Source organism: Lactuca virosa, chromosome 1, assembly GCF_052849685.1.
Source record: "Lactuca virosa cultivar CGN04683 chromosome 1, Lactuca_virosa_CGN04683_v6, whole genome shotgun sequence".
Lineage (NCBI taxonomy): Eukaryota > Viridiplantae > Streptophyta > Magnoliopsida > Asterales > Asteraceae > Lactuca > Lactuca virosa.
Genome location: NC_136426.1, coordinates 75145388 through 75148624, shown reverse-complemented (window position 1 = coordinate 75148624; position 3237 = coordinate 75145388). Strand labels below are relative to the sequence as shown.

General features: G+C 32.9%; 1 long non-coding RNA gene across 1 annotated transcript; it reads left to right on the top strand.

The window, feature by feature from the left end:
* The first annotated feature begins 1715 nt into the window (after positions 1-1715).
* Positions 1716-2347, top strand: LOC145105210 (uncharacterized). Its single transcript, XR_013707259.1, has 3 exons — positions 1716-1828; positions 1944-2037; positions 2281-2347. It is a non-coding gene; the product is annotated as an uncharacterized LOC145105210 (long non-coding RNA).
* Positions 2348-3237: the final 890 nt, after the last annotated feature.

The following is a 3237-nucleotide window of genomic DNA, read 5'->3' as shown; positions in this document are numbered from 1 at the left end:
GGGCTTCATATATAGATAATACGAAGTTTTAACAGATGGTTATTTGATTTGTGCAAAAGGGATATTTACGCCAGATTATACAAAGGTAAGAGTTCAATATTTTTGTTTGCTGTTAGAAATGAATAAACATCAAATTCTTACACACAATCTTTTCAATCAAATATTTAATCATCCAAATAAATTTTATTTTTGTTGGTTTATGATCAAGAAAACATTTTGACCTAATTTGTATTGTTGGTTTGTGAAATCTGGTACTTTTATGAAATGTTGAACATGATTGAAGATGTTATGTTGCTTTATATGCTTTCCATTGATATGGGTTTTTGAAGAACATTGAGTTTTTTCACAAAAAGATTCAGGGTATTTCAGAAGAATTATACTATCTTGAACGAAGATGACATGGCATTAAGGAAGATGACATACCCCAACGCCAGGAAGATAATATCACTAGAATTTGTTCGGTTCTATTAATCTGAACAGACTCTGCATGTATGTTTTTGTGCGTTTTAAGTGGTAAAGTGTTTAATTTTTTGTGAATAACAAATTATTCTGTATTAACAGCTTCAATCTTAACACATCTTAAATGAATTTCTTTTTTTGTTTTAATTTCAGTATGCCTTGCTCAATCAAGGAGTAGAATGGAAAATCTAATTTTCATGTTAATTTTGTATAGTTTCTCATCAACTGATATTTGTTTCTTTACAGTTATAAGAAGAAGAGACGTGCTCAATTTGCAACAATCAGCGGACATAAAAATGGTAAATGACTCAACCGATATAACTTAAAACAAACTATTAATTAAAATTCAGATCAAAGAAAGCAACAATTGCATTCCAGATTAGCAAAAATTGAAATAGAATGTCCAGATTAGCAAAAATTGAAATGGAGTAGAATTGGAACTGCACTTAGCTCTTTTCAACACAGGTCCTGTCCTATGTTTATTTTATTATTAAATTGGGGGTAGGGGTACGGATGATGGATCATGGGTCCAACTAATTTCTTAATGATATAAAATTAAACAAAAATGAACTAAGGGGCATAATAGTCCTTTTTAAATGGTACAAGGTCAAAAAATGTTACGAAAGTAGTCAATAAGGACGAAAATTGCAAAAAAAATTCAACTCTTTTTTTTTGAGCTAAATGACTACACTTTGGTCTGTAGCGTCGATAGTATATGTCAACAAAATCTACTTAAACATGAATAATATGAAAACCCAATAAAAAAAGTGGTACCGTTTCCCCTAAATTTACTTGCCACATCATGCTTGGTTTGTAGCGTCCATAAAACGTGCCTTGCACCTTTACTTTCAGGTGACTATACTGATTGCTTAAAGCTCGAAATTTAATCTGTTTTTCATCAATTAGTTGTATAATTATGTTTGGATATCCGGATTATCGATTTTTCTTATTCGATCATATCAAGATTTTACCGATTCAAGTTTTCTGCACTTTGATTGACATGTATTCAAGTTAGAACAAGATACAACTAAGCACATGAACTCTTTTGTCAAATTATGGAACCCTTAGCAGTTTGTTTGCAGTTGTTTTGCATGACGAAACAATATTACAAATATTGAAATGGAAAACAGATAAGTCGCAAAGAACAGACTATTTAATTTTTCATGCTGTTGATTTACCCATTTTTGAAATTATTTGCAGCTGTTGTGTCAATTGAGGAATTAGGGATTTGTGACTGTAATTTTTTCATGGATTTTCTTTCATGTTTCTACACCCAACTGTTCGATGAAATGCCTAGAAGACTTTACTATTTGTTTATCATGGGTATATTTTGATTTGTGAAGAGTTTTCAAGACAAACATGATGAAAGGTATGCATAATTTTCCAATCCTACGTTTTTGATTCCTAAACATAATCTTATTTTCTTTTAAAGAAAATGATAAATGAAAGACCTTTTTTATAGATACAGTTTAAATGATTAACAGAACAAATGCAGTCACTTATTAAGGGCTGGAAAAGTTTGAACAGGAATTAGCTGCATCTACTAATGGTTTCCTTGTCTTTGAAGTTTTTCAAAAGGTAAATGGATAAGACTTCTTATGAAGTTACTTTTAATTTTTATAATTTTATATATAATAAATGCTATGTTAGAAATTTAATCATTTCATCAACATTGCTGAATCAGAAATGGCATATGTAACAACTTTGTACTATGTGGTGCCAATAACAAGTAAAAGCCCTTTTAATTAAAGTATATAGTTAATCATTGGTATTATATAATAACATTTTTGCTTTATAAAGTGTAGTTCATTTTTTTTCAAGGTAGCAATAGTTATGGATTGGAAATGCATATTGGTGAAGCTCCTGTTCGTTGCCCTTTTAAACAAGGTAATGTAAAGTTTGCCATTTTTTGCATTTTACGGAGACACCGAAGAACATGGAAGTATAGCTACCTTATTTTCTCAAATTAAATGCTTTGGGTTGTAAATAAAACCTTTTTCAAATTCTTATCTAACCCGGGCGAAGCCCGAGATCCTTTTCTAGTTAACAAATGATAATTATGGGGCCTAATTCTATAGTTATTCATTTATGCAGCCCAACTAATTTAATCAAGGGAATACCTGGCTCTCTCTCAGGCGACGCAAAAAGGAAGCAGCCAACGCTTCTTCTTGCAATACTCACGCTCATCGGAAGGCACGACTCTAAGAGCCAAGATATCTGGTGTTTCTCTTTGGACTGCACTTATATCCATTCCCATGGCCACTTATTGATCTCCTTCACTTCTTTCCTGGTCGCCAGAAGCTGAAACCTCGCCGGAAAGGCTGTGAATCGAGTCACAGGAGCACGGAGTACCTCGATACCCACACATCCTTACATTATCACACTACATCGGGATTTCCTTGTTATTACAATTTTCAATGGTAGACATATCGAGAATAACAGAAATATTCTAACTAATGGGTTATCGAAGGTTAAACGAAAAAAAGTGGGTCGTCAGAAATCTCTCTTTCCTCTCCAGCTCTCTCTCCAAGCGGCGCTTATTTGCAAACCCTAAAGTCTCATTACGAATTTGTATAAGAAATTGAGCATGGGAATCGTTTTCTTTCAAAAAGGATCGGTTTTCACAGTTTCCAAATGGAGAAAAAGCTACAATCTGCAGCGACGTGATGCAGGGGGAAGAGGACACCGGTTTAGTAGTTTGGCGGATATGTTCCTCGAAAATCCCTATTTCACCCAAAATCTAAATGAGAAAATTCATGAAATAACCAAAAGTTAGGG